The sequence below is a fragment of the Parasteatoda tepidariorum genome, chromosome 8 (genome assembly GCF_982258835.1).
Source record: "Parasteatoda tepidariorum strain Cologne lab strain chromosome 8, Ptep-v5.0, whole genome shotgun sequence".
NCBI classification, from domain to species: Eukaryota; Metazoa; Arthropoda; class Arachnida; order Araneae; family Theridiidae; genus Parasteatoda; species Parasteatoda tepidariorum.
In genome coordinates this window covers 32,480,962-32,501,253 of record NC_141762.1, presented here as the reverse complement: position 1 = coordinate 32,501,253, position 20,292 = coordinate 32,480,962, and the positions used below count along the sequence as shown (strand labels likewise).

At 27.3% G+C, this 20,292-nt stretch overlaps 1 long non-coding RNA gene across 1 annotated transcript in view; it reads right to left on the bottom strand.

Moving 5' to 3' along the window:
- Positions 1 to 19,395, bottom strand: part of LOC107438516 (uncharacterized) — an 83,569-nt gene extending 64,174 nt beyond the window's left edge. Inside the window, exon 1 of the long non-coding RNA XR_001583385.4 lies at positions 18,901 to 19,395. This is a non-coding gene — a long non-coding RNA (uncharacterized LOC107438516). The remainder of the gene's footprint in view (positions 1 to 18,900) is intronic.
- Positions 19,396 to 20,292: the final 897 nt, after the last annotated feature.

Below are 20,292 nucleotides of genomic sequence, written 5' to 3'. Positions count from 1 at the left end.
TTTCCCGCAAAAGATTCCTTTCAAGATGCTGCCAACTATCCCTGGAGAATACCGAATAGAAGATGAATCCGAAATAGTTTGAGGGCTTTCAGCTTAGAATGCAACGTGGAGTACAATTGAAATGGTGTGGCGATAAATGAGAAAAGGGTAGACTTAATTTTGCTCTATCTATTCTAGAATAGGAGGCGCATTCATAAAGTTCTAAATATTTTGATGTTCATAATTAGCATATAGAAATAAATAAGAATTTCAATTACTAAGAAATCTTCAATTTGAATGGTTAAAAGGAACTGAAGATGAATTGTGCCAGATCATGAAGAATTGAATTTTCTACTTTGAAAAGATATTCAAACTGAACATAAAAGTAGAGAGCGTGAATTATTAAAAGCAATTGGTTATTATTTTATTTTCGGTAGTTATATTTTTTAAATAATATAATCAATAAAATTAACTATATTTACCTGACACTTCTTAAAAATCATCTTTAATACTACTAATTTCAGTAAGTTGAATAAGAACACCAAAGGTTCATGAAAATTATTCTGATCTTTCCACCTTGACATTTAAGGTTCTCTTATCTCATACACTATAATTGTTTTTCCAAAAAAACTGCTTTGCGCCAGTAATGTTAACACTGTTCGTATTTTAATATTAGAAATTTGTGCTATTAGCTCTTTATTATATAATAATAATAATAAATAAGTTTCCATGATAATAATACTAGATGGCGCAAAGAAAGTGACAAAACAATGTGCCAGTTACAAGGTATCACAGCAGAGGAAAATAAATATATCGCTACCCAGTATATGGCATGTATTTAAAATGACTACCATTCATCTCTTGGCACTTATGGGCTCTGGTCTGGAAATTGGCAGATCGAAACATGGCTTCTGAAATCTCTGCATACTCATCAGGAATGTTCTGCTGCAGTTCTTGAAAACTATAAGCAGTACACGTGTGGCTGCGTAAATACATTAACATCCATTCGGGTGGATCCTAGAATAGCCCATCCAGTGGCGATTTTTTGAAATTTCGTGAAACGACTTTTTGATATCTCGCCAAACTAGGTTTCTGGAAGTTATTTTGGGGAGATATGTTGCAACCTTACAGAGCGTTTATTTTGATTATTTTTATTTAACTTTATTTAAAATATTTTAATTAATTTGGGATAATTTAAATTTTTTTTTAATAATAAAAAGAGCAACGCTGATCCAAGAAATAATCGCCAACTTGGCAATACTTCAAAAAGTCGCTATGGGATGGGTTGTTCTAGAATTTTACCCTTTCTTTCATATTTTCTCGTTTTATTTGCTTCACCTTATATATTTACTCGGAAAATATCTGGTTAATTACTCTGCTGCAGTGTTTCCCAAAGTGTGGTACGCGAACCCCCGGGGGTACGGGAACAGTTTAGCTTGGGTACACGTTCTTATGCGAAAAGTCTTGCAACAAACGAAAATTTCAAAATATTTTTTTATTTAAAAACAAAGCTAGCCATGAAAATTTATGATGACGTATTCTTCGATTAGCTATTTTTTGCAGAGTTAACAGTTAATAATGAGTGGTGTCAACAGCCAGTTGTGATTTTTAACTTTTGTGCAATTTTTTTATAGTAAAAAATGCATTCAAAACACAAAAGTCATAAGTTTGAGAAAAACTGCTCTACTGCATGGAAATGACATTGTCGTGAAATTTCCCGGAGGTATGTGTCCAGATTAGCAGAATCACAAAAATTTAAGTAAAAATTTGATTTGGTGCAATTGAAAGTAGAATCACAGTTAAAAAATAGATAATTATTAATTAAACAACATTACGTACATCCAAAAACAGTTTTCAATCCCCTTAAATGTCAGTTTCGTTCTGTTCTAAAATAAATTAGAAATAAAAATAAAATTTTCACACGAATTTTTTTGATATTGTCGTTTGATTCCTTACTAGTTTCATCATTTCCCTTTCTTTTGTCATCCTCGCTAAGTTTTATTATTAAAAGCCCAGATAGACATTTCTGGCGAAAATATTTTTAAAAAGTATGATTCTGGTAATCAATTTAAAATATACGATATTTGAAAAAGTCATTTAGTAATTTTTCTCATCATGTTGGTAACGGTTTAAGGCAATTCTGGTTTCCAAAATTATTTTTTATTACAACACATTTAGTTAAAAATACAAAACTGAAAACTAAATTTATCCAAATAAATGGGGTTTTTTCCCACATTTTAAGGTATCAGGATAAAAATTCCAAATTTTACCAAATTTAACAATTTTTTTCACGTATTATAAAACAATTGTTTTTTGTTAATTTTACAAAGCACTTAGATAAAAATTTCCAAGCTTCTCAGTTTCCTCATAGAGCCGTAAAAACTGCAAATTCTACAATATTCTGGCAGTTTACCTTTTTTCTCAGTGTAGTAGCAAAAAAATACTAATCATTTTTAATTTTAAAAATATCGCTTTCCATTTAAAGACAATAAATTTTCCTTTTATCCTAAATAAAAAGCGAGTTCTAACATTTATTATTAATGTGCCGATATCCAAAATTCGCATCTATGTGAAATATTTCTCAAATGCAGCAAGATTTCATCCAGCGGAGATTTAGTGGATCACCGTTTAATTGGTCCATTTCTTCTCCTAATGCTTTTATCTGAAGCCATTTGGCGAAAAGTACCACTATCTCGCCATTACTGATAAATGTTTAAGGTACGTAACAACTCTTCATGAGGCTTAGTATACAGAGGAAGCGAGAAGGAGTCGGAATCCGTAACACCTCCATTAGCTTTTGCGACTTCAAAAATCAACGTTTATCATGAAAGTGATAGTTACCCAAATAGCCTGAAAGTTTAATGCTTCAAGATAAGATAATTTGTTGCTAACGCGCCTGTTGGTAGTAGTAATTTAGAGATTGACAATTAACAAAGAGGATAGGCTATTTTTCATTAGCATTCTGATGGGAGGGTGATAATACTAAACTGAACATAAAGATGGATTATAAAGTTTTGTTTACTTTTTATTCGTTTTTCTTTCTGCCTAGATATCATATGTTTTCTCTAGGATAGATACATTTTCTGTAATGTTTTAATGAATCAGTGGAAACATGTTTTAATAATGGATATACATTAGTTCCTAATAAAAGTTTATTAATACTTTATTCATTGTATTAGTGTTGCCAAATATGTAAGCGTTCTTAACCTTAAATACAGGACAAATTTTGGAAGAGGATCTATAAAAAGCTCCTATATCCATAACTAATGATATCACTTAAACACGACAACAGATATCAAAATTTTATATCTTTTTTAATTTCGTATCATTAAATAAATTATTTAATAAAAGAAAATAAGGAGTGAAAAGCAAAGCATTTATATAGGATATAGTTGCAAACCTTCAAGGCAGCAAACTTACGATTTAAAACTAAAACGGAATGCAGACGATTGGAAATTTCAAAAAACAAAATGGTAATAAAATACTAGAGGTTTTGGAGGCTAAAAATAATGGTGTACTGCCTTTGTATAATTGTTTGTAAGACGCAAAAAAGAGACACAGCAAAAAAATTACACTCAACCAAAAAATTGATTCGATCCTAAAGTCCAACCCAATGTCAAAATACAAAGAAGAAACCTATCTGAACAGTCAGTATTTTAATTTGCAATGCATGAATTTCGTTCATTTAATTTTTTTATCTAAAAAAAACTAAACTCAGTGGCGCGGCAGCCCATAGAGGATCAAGGCCTACTGTGCCCATCTCAGTTTTCTTGACCTATGGGCTCTAGGGTGCAGGAGCAGACGTTCCGGTCTGGTGGTCAGCCGAACGCGGAACCCCCAGTGCTTAGTTCCCAAGCATGCTTGGTACTCATTAATCGACCCACTGAAGGGATGAAGGGCTGAGACAACCTTGCCCGGCCCGAAGATCGAACCAGGCACCTGTGGCACGACAGCGCGAAGCGCTACCGCTCAGCCACCGGGCGTCAATTTTTTTATCTATTTACAGGCTTTTTTTTATCTATTTATTGTTCTAAAAATGGAACATTTACTATAAAGTTAGAATTTTATGAGCAATTAATGTCCGAATAGTATAGTATTTTGTACATTTAAAAACTTTCATTATAAAGTAATTTGCATTCAGTTAGGTTTCGTTTCCAAAATTATTTTACTTTTTATAAATTTTATATGATTTGTAAATTTTTATTATACTTGTAATATAAATTACCAAACATTCAGTTTTCCTAATGCAACTTTTAAAGGGATAATATAACTCTTTAATAAGCATCAAATTGAAAAATTTACTTTAAAAAATTTAAGTCAAAATATTAGTTTAATACCTAATGCTCCATTTTTGAAACATTGGCAGTTCAGTGGTTCTTGTTTTAGGTATCAAGTGATTTATTGAATTATGTTGTGTGGTTTTATGATACCTTTTAAAGATAAATAATGAGTTTGAATGGGAAAAGAGAGATGATTGTATTCATGTTCAGCTTCGTTTTCTCTGACTATTAAAAATAAATTTTCTCTGATTAAGGTGATGGCTTTCAGGGATCTGTGAAACTTATTGTTATTTGAAAATGATCAAAATGAAATTTAGAATCAAAGAGGTTTCCCAACGTATTCCCAACAATAGTATTCATCAGATTCTTGCTATTGATTCTTCCTTTCTGATTCTTTGTATTTATTTTACATCTGTGATAAATTTGTTGGCACCGAGTGAGTGAAGAAAAAGTATGCTCGTTTTTTTTATTTGTCGCATTTGCAACTTTTTCTTGCTCTTAGCACAGTGTGTAAGAGATGCAGTACGATACAGCAAACACTGGCCATTTTTTAAAGAAAACATTCTGACTCAGATTCAGAAAATCTAGGTATTTGTCAGCTAGAGCTTGGTGAACCAAGAGTTTCAATTAATACGAAAAACATGGGCGAAAATAACTAAGAATAGTGTTATTCCATTCCATGTTTGTAGAATATAATTTAAAAAAATAATATATAAGAAAATGAAGTCAAATGTAAATAAAAAGAAGCGGAAAAGTGAAGGACCAATTATAAAATAAAATTAGAAGTGAAATTTTATGACCCAACAGAACTCAAAATGCTGATAGCAATTTTTTAAAATATGTGTGTGAGTGTTGTGTGAATTGCGTTTCTCTTAACGTATCTTAAAAACTTTTCCTGGAGAATGAGTAAAATATCTTATCAATATATAATCGTTTTGTGCTTTAAAAAAAGTATATTTTCCAAAATCAACTTCTAAAAGAATACAATCAGAAATAATGCAAAACAAAAATACAATTTTTGAAGTCTAACGTAAATAAAAAAAAAACGAAAAAGTAAATAATACAAAACGAAATAATACCAAAAAAAATACATAAGTCAAATGTAACTAAAAAAAAAAAAAAAAAAAGGGAATGCCCAATTATAAAATCAAATTGGAAAGTGAAATTTGATGAGTCAAGAGAACTCAAAAAGCTGATGACAATTTTTTGAAATATCATGAATGTGGGAATTGTGTTTCTCTTAACGTATTTCAAAACCTATTCCTGGAAAATGTGTAAAATATACCATCAATATACAATCGTTTTGTGCTTTAAAAAAGTAAATTTTACAAAATCAGCTTCTAAAAGGATACAATTTATTCCACGCAAAAATATATATTGGAATACCGCTGAAGCGATATTGACCACAATTAATTAGAAAAATTTCCCTATCAAAAACAAACGCTCCAAAGATGGAACATTATTCAAAACGCACTTAAATCTTTTTTTGCACTCGCTTTTTTTATAAGGCTATTTAGTAGTGATTTTATCAAATTTCAAGTTATTTGGTTTTCTCGCTCTTAATTCGGCATTTAAACGGTTAAGGATTCAAGCATTTGTTAACATTTTATTTGTTTTCATTTAAATGATGAACCGGGTTGGATTTTTTTTTAATATTTTAACTGAATTAAGCAAAAAATATTCGCTTTTTATCTTTCTTAAAGCGTTATGTAAATTGATGCATTCTTTCTAATTTTCTTCAATATTAAGCAATGGTGGACACATAAAAAAAGGTTTTACGTATTATTTAGAGTAAAACTAACCAACGTGAAGGATTTGCCGTGTAATCAAATAGAAAAACGCACAAATAAAAACCAACCATGAGCTAGAGACCGACAGAAAAACTAAACTAGGGTAAACTAACCAGTGAAGGAACACTTAAGCTTCGCTTGCCTCTTAAAAAATCATATTAATTTCAAAATTCGTAATTTTAGTTAAATGACAGTGTCAACATATTTGTTACTAATTGCAAATTATGTAAAAAAAATTGTAGAGAACTTGCATAATATTGTTTTAAAGTTTTGGAGGATCAAATAACAAGTAGTAAGAAGACCCAGTGAAGGAACAGCTCTTACCAGTGAAGGAACACAAAATTGCCCAGTAAAGGAACACTTAATTTAGGTTATATTTTAATGCTCTTTATGAATTCATTAGCCAAACAAATATATAAAAACATGACTATTTATGAAATTATAACATACAAGTATTTGTAAAATGCTAACTTTATTCTGTAATCATGAACTAGAAATTAAAGTGATGTTAAATACAAAATAAATTTTAAAAAATCATTATTTCTTATAATTTGACAGTCAAATCTGAATCATTGTGTCATCCGATGCTGTTTATTATCATTATTATTTTATCACCTTTTTGTTTACTCTTTTCCCTCTTATTTCTTGAAGCTTTTTTTCTTTTTTCAGTATTTCCTCTTCCTTTTTTTTCTCCATATTCTCTTGTTTTTACTTTCCACCTCTTGAAATTTTTGCCATTTCTCTGAAGTTAGTGCAAAAGGTAATTTATTCATTTTTCTTCTTATTTGACCTTTCTTTTTATCATCAATATTTGGCCAATGTAAATGGTTCTTCCAAACTTCTTCTGATTTTTCAGCAACATTTCTAGAATGCCTTTCTCGAAAATAGACGGGGGAAAGGTGTCTTGAAGTTTGAGGAAAATCCATCTCTTGTTGACTTGTATCTAGAGGATCTTTAGAAGTACTGATTTTACTTATAGAATCATTTCTTTTTTCAACTAAGAGAGGATCAGCATGAGGACTCATTTCAAATTCGATATCTAAGATGCATTCATTATCAATACTAGCTTCAGTTCCTAAGTTTGACTTAACCAAGTGGTCTTCTTTTAATACGTACTTCTTCCATATTGAAAAAAGTACAGGCTCTTGGACATTTTGGATGTTAGACTCTTCAGTCAATGCTGCGTTAAAAATTTCCAACGTATCTTGAGGGATTTCCCTTTTAAGCTTCTGAAGAAATTGAGTTTCGTTTCTGTTTAACTCTGTTTTTTGTTGAGGAGCTTGCTTCTAAAATCTAACATAGTAAAGTAGTTTTTATAAATTATATAATCACGTTGCTATCCTATAATGATAACTTATTATCAGTTCTTGGTGCAAAAACCAGCGAAAAAATTTTCTATTCAAATTTTTATGATTATATTTAATTAGTTTTCTATTTCTAAACATAGTTTATTAAGTTGCCTAACATTTGATGTAACTACACACCCCATTAATAAATATAAATTATAATTCTTTCATAAATTAAGCAATTAAATTAACATTTTGAACTGAAATTATTTCAAGAATTATTCATACAATTTTTAACAAAATTTCGATTGTCCTCTATGTAGCAGAAGTACTTATCCTAGAGTCATGTAAAATCATATTTCACATATTACTGTTCATTCACTGGAAGTATTCCCAGTGAAGGAACATGCCTGTTTCTTCACTGGTTAGAAGTTGTTTTTTGTTTTTGAAACAGAATTTTGATGTATAATGTTACTAAAAGTACAAGAAAATTCAAAAATTTATTTTATTTTCATTAACTGGGAAAAAACCCAGTAAAGGAACACTTGTTCCTTCACTGGTTTTTCATCGTTTGGTGATCCAGTGAATAAACACCCTCTTATCTCAGTACTTGATTATGCACAGTATGCTCAGTACGTGCTTTAAAAAAATAAAACGTATCTTCAATAACTGTATTTTGAATTCTCTTTTTCACAGTGAGAAAAATAAGACTATTACATGCAATTAATTCCACTTCAAACATATAAATACAAACACTCACCTTATAATTTTTTCAGCGAAACAAGGTGTTGCAGAGATAATAACAAATTCAAAAATTTTTCCAGAGAAGTATATTTGACCAGGTAATCCAAAATATTGCTAGATGACTTCCTATTGTTTGGCAGTAAGCTATTGTTACCAATCATTCTAAAGAAAAACTTTCAAATTCTTATTTTTAATCAATATATATGAAATGTTCCTTCACTGGGTAGTGTTCCTTCACTGGTTGGTTTACCCTATGTGACCAAACAGTAAAAACCACAAATTAAAGCAGGGACAGAAACAGACTTGAAGGGAGAAAAAAACATAACCAACCGGAAGAAACCAGAAATGAAAACTGGGAAACTAACCAAACTCAGAAACTAATATCTTCACTAAAGCAGAAAAAATCAGAAATGAAATGAAGGAAACTAACCAACCTGACAGAAATCCGTGGAATCCAAAAGAAGAAACTACAAATGAAAGCAGGATGAAACCAGAATGAAAGAAAAACCATATTAACATAAGGAACGAGTAATAAATAAGTTTTAAAATTTTAATGACGTAACGGAAAAGTTAGTCACAAAAATTTCCATCTTATCTAGTGAAACACAACCAGAATAATATGTTTTTTAGATAGGGTATAAATCTAGATGATTGAATAGGATTTGGAACTGGATATCCTTTTTTATTTTTAAGAACACTTTATCGTAAAGCCTAAACCCATTCAAGCTAAAGGACTTTAAATACCGAACCAAGTTTCAATTGATTAAAATTTCAGTTTTTTGATAAACTAGTTGATAATGTCGATTGAAATTAGCTGAAAAATTATATAAAAGAATTATTTATTTGCTTATGAGTTTTTATTAGTTATTGTCATTGCTCTGTGAAAAACATGAAAGAAAATTTGATGTAATTTTTATAATATACATTTAGGCTATATCTTAATTTCTTATTAGAACATATTCTAAGCAAATTAATGAGTCCATCTAAATTTAACTTCTCGAACCATAAACATTGAATTTTAGAACATGAAAATGCAATCATTAGCTCAAAAGTGTTCTACCTTCTCCGTTCTCGCACAGTATAGTTTATGCTGAATATTAAACTTCTTAAATCACCAGCGTTATCAATTGCTATTTTCTTATAATCAGCAAAAAAAATTTGAGTAATTTATGCAACACATTTTATACTTGTGTTGTTATTTTTTCTTTTTATTTTTTAAAAGTATTTGTATTTTTTTCTCATTATTAATATTTGATAAAAGAAATAAGAACTTGATACATTTATAAACTATCTAACTTAAAAATCTATAATAAGACATTTTAAATAATTCAAAACTTAGATTTAAGTTAAAATTTTATTTATTATTATTACATGGAAAATAAACTAAAGAAAATATTTTTATATATAAATTATTGAATCATTATTTTACAACGCAATAAAATTTACTTATTCTATTGCAGAAAATTATCGATTAACTTTATCTCCATTGGTTTCATCAAGGAACTAGTTTTCAGATCAGATGATCAGTTTTTTTTTTTTTTTTTGCATTTTTAAAAAGAAACCGGTTAATTTCATTTCTTACTATGAATACAAACATATCTATTATTTTTTTCATATCATTTTACATTATTTTCACATTATTTTCGAAAGTAAAGTTTTAGATATTGTAGGTGAAACGTAAAAAATTTTCTACCTTATAAAAAACAGCAGTGGTTAAAGAATTTAGCCACCAACTTTTTTAAACTAACCATGTTAGCTCTATTATTTAATGAAGCAATAGTTTACTAACTAAAACAATTGTAGCATATTCAAAGAACTCCATTTTATTACTTGTGTTATTTTTATAATTCCTTTCTATATTCATATTTCTTATTATCATTTTAAGTGGATATTTTTTTATGTATTTATTAATAAATTAACTAATCATGATACAATAGTTTATTAAAAAAATGCCACATGTGTATTTAAGTCTGAAATCGAATGTATTATAATAGTAATAGAAACATGGTCATTGTTATGAATTGCTAAATAATTTGGTTACACTGCAATAAAAGTTATTCTTTCTATTGCAGAAAATTATCGATTAATCTAATATTCAGTGTTTTCGTAAAAAAAAAAGACTAATTTACGAGAAATACAATTACAGTTTTTCTTTAAATTTTCTTACAAGGCATTTCCTTTCTTACTTTGAAACAGAGCCTGTCTTTCATTTAGTGTTTTTCAAGTAGAAATAAATATCGGAAAAAATGAAGTTTTTGATATTAATGACTAAATTAAGAATTTAATGTCTCTTAAATGTACGCAATGGTTATAGAGCTTAGCCACCAACCCTATTTTATTCAATTAATCAATTAGACAATTAATTCACTAACAAACAAATTCTGTCAGATTCAAACAAATCAGTTTCATTGTTGGTGTGTTTTTTTTTCATAATTCATTTACGTATTCATAAATTATTTTTTTTCACTAACATTATTACTAAGTGAATATCACTTTCATGCATTTATTAACAAAACATATAACAGTGTATTTAAATAATTTCATGTTCAGATTTAAAAAATGATACTGAGTGTGTTACATTAGTGATTATTGCAAGAAGAGAGATATTTGATATAAATGACAAAATAATTTGCTTACAATGCAATAAAAGTAATTCATTCTATTGCGAAAAATTCTCAGTCAACTTTATATTCAGTGGTTTCATCAAGGAACCAATTTTACGGAAAATACGATCTCAATCTTTCTTTACATTTTCTCAAAAGATCCAAGACATTTCATTTCTTACTATAATAGACTGAATCAAAACCCGTCTTTCATTTCTTGTACTTCAAAAAGAAATGAAAGCAGAAATAAATAAAAGAAAAAAGTTCTAGATATGGCAGTCTAAATCAAAAATCTACTGACTTCGCAAAATGTGCAGTGGTTGAAGAGCTTATTCTCTTCTGAAAGAAAGAATATTTTTAGAACTTTCTCAGGAACTTTCTGTTCTAAGATAGAATTTACAATTAAAAGAAAATGTTAGTTTTATATTTCTTATTCAGCTTCCTCATACAAATTTAACTTGATATTAAAGTTTTATGCTTAAGCCACAGATTTTAAAAATTAATATTTTCAACAACGTCCCACTCAGTAGCCTTTATATCTAGAACATTTTCATTTAATAGATGCTTAACATTTCATTTTATTCGTACCTATTTAAATGAGTTTGTCTTTTTTGGCAAAATGCTTGCATAAGCATCTTATTTCCATACTTAAATCAGATACTAGAAAACTATCAATATAAACGAATAATTCGTATATAATTACTAATGTAATCTATTTGGAAAAGAATAGTATTCTAGTTTTTTATGATGATTTATGTATACGTGTGTAAATAAAATAGATAAATTGAATATCAGATTAAAATGTCACTAATTTTATTAAAAAAAATTAACAGTTATAAAATTAACCATATGTTAATCTAGTCACACTTCATATTTCAAATATAAATGCATGTTAAGATTAGATTTTAAAAACGATTTAGATTAGATGAAAAGATTTAGATTTAACACGTTTAGGAAGATACAGCAGAGGCCAATGCGTTTGTTGGTCAAGCGTGTTTTCTGGGTGAACTTATATTATTGTTATTTTTCTAGTGTTTTCCAATCTATCGTGTTAATTGTTATGTTGTTTTAGCCAAAATTTGTAAGGTTAAACAAGTGGTGCGTGTAATATGATAAATTTGACAAACTGATCGTTCCAAAATCTTTCCGTGAAACGGTTTTTTTAAAAAGGGAGAAAATTTTCTTTTTAAGCGAAACTTACCTTTCAAATAGTAGCTTATTAATTTGTGCAAGAAACACCTGCTAAACTTCATATTGAATAACATTCAAAAAAAAATTTTCTTAAACAGGATTTGTGTGATTATCAAGATATTAGTGGAAGTAAAGCTTTCTTTTTCTTTTTATCAAAAAAAACGAACAATTACTCATGGGGATTTAGAAATAAATTTAATGCAAGTTAATATATTTTTAAAAATAAAAGGAAATAATAGGGCAACGAAACATGAATCAAAAATAATTATAATAAGAAAATGTAATACATGTCATTCTCTAGAAAGCGATGATTTAATAGCCTTTCGCATTAAGCAAAAAAAACTTATTTTTCACATTTCAATAAATTATAAGTAATTAAATCAGAAGGAGTTCAAGTCCTTAAAAGTTTAGATTTTATTTCACGAGAATTCGTCACACAAATGAAATGATATCTGTTTGTTTGTATAAATTTCTATCCCTTTTAATAATTCTATTAATAAAATTTTCATCTATTAATAAATTTTTATCAATGCTAATAAACGAAAATTCTTGTATTTTGTATTGACAATATTTAAAAGAATTTTTCAATTTGAAAACTTCTTAAGACTTTATACAATTTAAATAATTAATTTTTAAAAATCAGCGATTGAAAAACAAAACACAAGACCGAAAAATGTCGACATTGAACATAACATGTCAACGTCAATATGTCATGAATGAGTGATCAAATTACAATGAATTGTTTACTATATATTATTGTTCGAATATTTCTATCATTAAGACGTCTTTAATCATAATTTTATCTTTTTTTAAAGACCCGTGGAAATAAAATAATTTGAAATAAATTAATCAAAACTATTCTAATTCCCATAGTTTATAAATATTTTCTTAAAACAAAAAACCTTCCACCAGCAAATGTCGACAATCATATAGTCGCTTTGGCAAATGTGTGTTAAGTGCCACTGCCCGGTATACCCTACATTGATGTTTTTTAAAGCTAAATGACAGTGCGGGTCTGCATTTAACCGGTGCTGCTCCGACCACTATGTTTCTTCTAATTAACGCTCAGCAGATATTAAAATATCGAATTAATATAATAATATCAATGAATAAATATGTAGGCATAAAACCATTCGAAAAAACTATCACATTGATTAAATTTTGGAACAAATGTATTTTATTTTTAAATGCTTTAGGTATAAATGAAGATTATTTTTAATTTAATAATAAAATACAAAATTGCTACGAACATGTAATCTTTTTACGAATAAATTAATGAGCTCATAACGGGAAATGAATAAAATATTATGTCCCGAATTTTTAAAAAAAAACGCTTTCAAAAAATAACGAGAAGAAAGGATTTAGAAATTATAACTAATTCATATATTTATTTTTATTTCAATGCAAAGCAAAGTAGCGTGATACAAAAAATTTTACATTCCTTTTTTGTCTTGTTCTCTTCTGAATTCCGCATTATTTTATAAAAGACTTAACGTACTTGATAAGGGTATTAAAAATTGGGAATTTAAAAATGCTTGAATTAGACATAATATATTGCGGTTTACTTAAAAAGGATTAGCAAAGAGTTTAATTGTAATCATTAAGTTGATAAAAAATAAGCTTTATTTTTGCTATAATATGGGTTTTATGTCAATCCCCAAAGATTTAATTAATTCATTTTGAAATTGAAATAATAAGAAAATTAGCAAATATTTTGTCAACAAAAATATCATTAAAGAATATAAAGACTGTACAGAACAATAAGCAGTTCTTTGTAGTAAAAAATTTAATTAGTTTAATGCATATCATCTGAGGTTTTTTCTGAAATTAATACAACATGGTATTAAATATATATATATAAAAAAATATTTTATGCAATAAATGAAACTATATTGTAAGTATTATTTTTTTAAATAGAAAATAAAATTCTACGTATGTAAATCGTCTTTTCTGATGAAAAATTTATTTATTTATGTCTCTTATAAGTAAATACTTATAAATTCTCAAAAATTATGTACTTCAAATATTCGGAAATCTTCATAAAAATTCGTAGTCACTCTTTATCAAGATTTTGTTTTTAAAACTTGAATATTATTATGTATTGTTGAGGCAGAATAGCTTTAAGAAGTCCAAATAATATTAGTCTTAAAATTCAAACAAAAAGTGATAAATTTTAAAACCAACTTCAAAATATAAAAATTGAAAAACAAATTGTTTTTATGAGCTTCTTGTTTTATGCATAAACTTGCCGATATTTCTCTTTAATAAATAAAATAATAAATTTAAAAATTATTTTTTATATTATTTGTACATTTTAAAATATTATACAAGCAAATTTATAATAGAGATTATTGATTGCATCGAAATTTAAATTAATTTTTTAGCAGCTTAAAATACCGACATTGTGCTCTATTTTTACGAAATAACTAATGTTTTTTAATTAAATGAATTTAATGAAGTAACTTATTATTAACTTTTTTAACCTAACTAACTTGTTTAATTTAATGTTAACTTTTTTAAGTGAGCTAACTTGTTTAACTTTTTTTTTTCATTTTGTAAGACAATTTCTAAATTATGTGTATACCCAGACTTTTATCTCTACTAAAAAACGGAAAACGTTTTTGCAAATATTTATGTTGTACAATCATTTTTATATTCTATATTCCATAAGCATTCCAAATTTTTATATTCTATATTATTTTACATACTACAAGCATTTTTTAAATTATAAATTGTTATTTAAATATGCTAGTAGAACTATGGCATATTTAATTTTGTTTTATTTATTTCTAGAATCTCTTGGATGCTGTCATAGATTTTAACTAGATCAAATGTAAAAAAGAGATGAAATTAAATTCGGTATGTATTTAATTTACATTTAATGCACTTCAAGAATTAAAAAAAATTATTTCACTGTACACAGGTTAACAGCTCGTTAAAAAAGCTTTATTAGGACTTTCCTAAGCAATATAAAAAAGGGTCTTTTGTTTACATTGACCTATTAAAATGTAAAATTAATTTAGTTGACCAAAAGCAAAAAAAAGTCTATACTAAAAACGAAATGTTTTATTTTTTAGAATAAATATACTGTGTTACAGTTGGTAAAATTTTTATTATGTTTCTCTGACGAAAATGCATCGTCTTTGAAAAAATCCTCTTTTGCATACTAGTACAGAATAGAAAAACCAAAGATAATTTCTGTCATTTCTAAATTTACAACTGAGTCCTGCCTAGCACTCCTTACCTCTAAGAAGTTTTTAATATCATATTTATATTTTAATAATCTTGTTTTGCGAATCGAACTACATATCTAAAGCATGTAAGATAACTTATTATGCATTTTTCAGTCACCTTACTATTGAGAAGCTAGCTCTAGCAATATCTACCACGTAAACTAAAATTTCTCATCAGTAACCCAATTTTGTTCTGATTAATAGTAAATTTAACAAAAATATATCGCCTTTAAAAAAAATTCATTTTTTGTTACCTAAGACAAAATATAAGGACCAATGAAGATGATTTCAGTTAATTCTGAAGCCACAATTGATACTTGAATGACTCTCCTTACCTCTAAGTAGTTTTTAACATCATTGAACAAATCTTATTTTCCTAATAAAGCTGCATATAAAAGACTTGTAAGATAGCTGTTGAGAAGTTAGCGTTCTCTATATATAGCACGTAATCAGAAATCTTTCGCTAGTAAACCAAGCTTGTCATAATTACACTGGGGAGCAATTTTTGTTTTCTGTTGCATGAGATTTTTGAACGGATCTTTGATATTTTAGCGTCTCGAATTTCAAAGCTCTAACTAACTTTAAATATCATTTAGCAAGACTTATTCAACTAATCGAACTACTTATCTATATAAGGTAACCTGTAAAGCAATTTTTTTTAAATTTTGTTTTATGACAGCCATTGGACAGCTGACCCGAATCTGAATTTACGACTATCAATGTTCAACTCCGTAACCTTATAATTTTTAACCCAACCGAGAAGAAGAGAATTCCTGGATCAACCAATAGTAAAATAAACCACGAAAACCTCTCACACTTAGCCTGACGGCAAAGGAACTCTAACCCATGAGCCGTATACCACGAAGGATATTTTACGTCAGCACTGTTATCGGTGCGAGCCGGGTGTGGAATTTGTATCTTCCAGCCATCGCTGGGATTCGAACCGGGAACATGTCATTAGGAGCGAGTGCTCTATCTCCTGAGCCTCCACGGTCTCATTTTATACATAAATGATTAGTTTAATTAATATAAATTAAGACTAGTAAGATTAATTATTATACATTTTCCTTCGTCTTACTGCTGAAAAGCTAGCACTCATATTATATACCGCGTAATCAAAAGTCTCTCATTAGCAACTTTAAGTCCTCATTATTATCCTTGTAAAAAAATATACTTACAACAAATGGCTTTTAGTTTTTTTAATTAACTTGATATACGATTCCCTAGTAAAATCGTTACTCAATAACTAAATGTGTGTGAATAAACGAAGGGATTCAAATAGATTTTTTTTAACATTTCTCATTTATTTTCAAATTTATGAGCGATTTATTTCTATACATACTTAATTTTATACAAAATAGCTACTTAAGGTTTCAGAAAATTTTGGAAACATTTTGTAAAAGAAATTTTAATTTGATTTGAAATTCAATCGCTGGTATTAATCACATAGGAAATTAAAATTCAATAGCAAAAGCTAAAACATTGCATAATTTTTTTTAATTAATTAATCTAAATAAAACTATTATTAATCTGTTCCATCTATCCGAAAAGTAAAATAGAAATTCAAATTTTAAAAAATAGTAATTCTGTAATTAATTGATTTTTAGAGAAGAGTAACCGCCACAAAACAGTCACGTTAAGTCAAGAAGAAACAATCCAATATATCCAAAATAGTATCAAAATATTTACTATAATTATTCATAACTAATATTCTTCTAATTTGTACATATTATCAAGTGTCTTCAACTTTGTATATATTACCATTATTGTATGGATTATGATTGATGTTTTTTTTTGCTTGATAATATATATCCCATAACTTTGATGTTTAAACCGTATATTAATAGCTGGTATAATAATAGTTATACGATATAATAATTCGTATAATAGTACGTATAATAGTTCTACGATATTTTTTCTGCAACAAATTAAATATAGTTTCATAAGATTTCTGAAAGAAAGAATGATAGCATATGAAATCAACTTAATTATTTTAATAATGCAAATTTATATCTTTTATTTCAATAAGCTATTTAAAAAAACATAACTTTCCTTTATCAATATTTTAAACCCTTTAATATCTTTAGCTTTCAGCATATTTTATTTATAATGTTTTAATTTTTTAACCGAAATAGGTTTATCCTTTCACAACATTTAATTTAAATGATATTTCTATAGGGCTTTACAACAAAAAATTTTAAAATTTTAATGGAAAGACTACAACTGATTTGTCGATATCTAAATGATAATCAATAGGGGAAAAATTATAAAGATGAATGAATTAAGACGTATAATCGATCATTATATAAATATCAAATTTCTTTTTAAACTTGGCAATACCAATAGAGAAGGAAAATTGACTGCGATTGCATTTAATATAAAATAACTGTCTCAATCTGCAAAAGCAATCTCCTATAAATTCTTCTAAATAAATTAAATAAACTTTACATTGTGATCATAACTTCGAAATAATCCCTTTAAAATTACAAAATCATCCTTAAAATTAAATCATCCTTTACAGTTTAAGGTTTTTTCATTTATATGATTTTATAAGAAAATTCCATTTGCTATAATATCTAAGGCATTGATATCCATTTAAAAATTATTTCATTGAATTATTTAAGAACTTTCGTGTTTCACATGAAAATTATTTTAATTTGCACTGGGGTGTCTAGTAATTTTTAGATTGTCATTTAGATAAAGTATACTTATTTTCTAACAATATCTCAACTCAAATATACTTAGCTCAGATATACTTATTTTCAAGCAAAATCAATACTTGTATTCATTCGTACGTGGTGAATTATTATCTTATTGTCCTATTTATGATATGCCTTACAATATTAAATATAATAAATTCATTTTTTTGGAAATCTGAAGACATAAACGACGATATAAAGACAAAAGGCATTAAACACCGAAAATTACTTTTACATTAATCTTTGTAACTTCCAAAAAAACTTTGGTTTAAGCCTTAGATAATTATTACTTTTAATTGCGTTTTTCATTTATGATAATGATATTATATGATATTGATGTTTACGTAGTTAATTTTATTTCATGAACTGTAAATAGTAAATAGATTTAATAGTTAATAGTAAATAGGTAAAAATAGTAAATAGTAAATTACTACAAAAAATACGAGTTTTTTAAAACTAATTTTTCATGTATGTATAATTAAGAGATAGAGAATTTCATTTTATAAAAATAACTAATTATAATAATTATAAATATATGTTAATTTTTATTGCTATTTCAACATTTGAAATCATTTCTATCTTCCTACACATTGAAAGGAAGAATGAATAGTTAGAGTTAGTTTTGCAGTTTTGGTAAAATTATATTCGAAGATATTAAAGTAGCATCGAGACCAATATCTTCTTATTTCTTTCAGTATATATTTCAGTATATCGTTTTGAAAGGAATTTATTTTCTAGTTATAATTTGCTGTTTATTTATTTCCCAAAATATATTGCAAATTTAAAATTTTTTAAAAATTCCCACAATTTATTCATTTTATTTAACTTAAATTATAAAAATTCAAAACTTTCTGATATGATATTCAAAGTAATATAGATTTTTGGATATTAATTACTAAAGCATTTTTTAGTTGAAGTAAATTATACGACAGTTCTCCTGAACTATTGCTTGAGCTAATTAAAATGCAGTTATTAATTTAATTCATTTTATTAATAAAATAATAATTTTTTAACTCTTCTAAAAACAATTTTAACCCTCTGAGGTAATAATATGACCGATTTAGTTATTTAAAAGTCCTAAAAAAATTTACTCACCCCTAAATAAAAAAAAATTGTAGCGCATCACGGAATTCCAAGTTCTTCCAAATATAACCTCTACAGAACACTGTGGTCCATATATTGAATAAGTTCATCTATTTCAGGGAAAGCCATCGGATTAAGACAAGCACATTCAGATGAACGAAAACCGAAACTCGATAACCAAAAACCGGCAAACGAAGCGAACGTTCTCTTGCGTTAACCGTATCAACAACAAGCAGAGATGCAAAGAGATGCCCAAGAGCAATACGCCGGATGCTCGCATCCTCATCTTCCTCCCGCTCCTCCATTGCGCATGCTCTTTAGGTGCTATGGGAACGCGGAAGGATCAGGGTGTGCTTATTTGGAGCGGCTCAGACTCGAAGAATGCCGCTGATATCCTCTTCTTCTTCTACTCTTGGTGGGAAGGGAGGATGGAGACAGTGATGAAGATTTTTTTCTTCCGCTTTCTCTCCCGTTCTTCGTAAGACCAAAGCAAGTGCCCTTGTATAGTATTTGATCCATGTCAAAATTTCTGAAGGAATAAAAAAAATCATATGAAATAATTTCCATTTCATTATCAACTCAACAAACCTTCGTAGAAGAGTTAGAAATAAAAGACATAGCACAATTCTACAAGGCTTGAGATAGATATCGCTATTGTACTGCCATAAAATAATCGAAATAAATTATTAACACTTATTTATGAGCATTTTCATAATTTAGTCATGCACTAGTACTGAGTTCCTTTTTTAAATAAAAAAATTAAAATAACTACAAAAAGTTTTCGAATAAATTTGAGAATTTATTGAGAATTTATTTATGTGTTAATTACTTGAATTTAAGATATGAATACCATGTTTGGATGATTCATCAAGCAAACGAATCAATATGATGGTGTTTCCGTTTGAAACCGAAGATTGAAAAACTGATTGATTCTGTAAGTTTTGCTTTAAATTTAAAATTTTCTCCAAATAAATTTCATTTCTTCAATCCATATCAGATAGAAATTTATAGGTTTGCAAAAATATTTCTTGAAATATCTTTGTTATTAGCAGTAATCTTAGCATGAGGTTACTTAACTGAAGAAACTGAATATCTAAATACTCAATTCACAACGTTTTATCTATGGAAGAAATTCCTCTATTAATAGATACGTAATGCAATCACAAATTGAAAAATTCAAGCTTATTTATATTTTTAATTTACTATTGAAATGTATAAAATCTTGTTTCTTCTGAATTTAAATTAAATAAAAATATTAATATTATTATCTGGTTCAGGATTATAATTATTGTTTAACAAAACATATTGATTATTGTTAAGTAACTTTATAATGTAAGAAAAATAATAAAATATAACAGTCAAAATTCAAATATTTATTACACAAGGCTTTATCTATGATATTAT